Source organism: Carlito syrichta, unplaced genomic scaffold, assembly GCF_000164805.1.
Source record: "Carlito syrichta isolate Samal-C Ts95f unplaced genomic scaffold, Tarsius_syrichta-2.0.1 Scaffold112660, whole genome shotgun sequence".
NCBI classification, from domain to species: domain Eukaryota; kingdom Metazoa; phylum Chordata; class Mammalia; order Primates; family Tarsiidae; genus Carlito; species Carlito syrichta.
The window spans coordinates 661,210-661,880 of NW_007056756.1; positions in this window are offsets into that span (position 1 = coordinate 661,210).

A 671-nucleotide genomic window follows, 5' to 3' on the forward strand; every position below is an offset into this window, starting at 1 on the left:
GTTTCTCTTTCCTCTCCTGTCTTCTTTCTCATGTGCCTCAAGACAATATTTAAAAAATATCCTGGGAGCATCTACTTTTACTGGTTGCACTCCAGTCATTTATCATTTGTCCCAGGAAGGCAGAAGTGAGGCTTCTCTGGGCCTCTGCTCTCTACGTGAGTCACCTGTTTGGCATTCTTTGTTTTATAAACACAGGTTATCATATGTGTTCTGACTCATATGGTGTTATTTTAATAACATTAAGAACTTCTTAAAGAGGACGAAAGCAGTTAATAAAAGTGTGAATTAGCCTTTGGTTAAGGGAATTCATCTCATCAGCAAAACATTATACAATAAATAACCTTATTCAATCAGTTTATATTTAAGTACCAATAATTTGTTGTGATCTACACATCCAATAAAGTGTTTTTCAGTTACTTGGTCTTCCCTAGAATAACGACATCGGATGGGATTATGGCATAAAATTATTAAATGGAATACAAATGCAGGAGAAAAAGAGCTACCATAAAAAAAATTTTAGAGCATGGATATTTTATTTTATTTTTTAGTTAAATGGAAAAGCAAGTTGTGATTCTTCAACACTTTGAATTCATTCCCACAATTTCCTATAAATCTTTGACCTGCTTTTTTTTTACAAGAATCTGGGCCCATGGTCAAAAATGTGCTTTTAC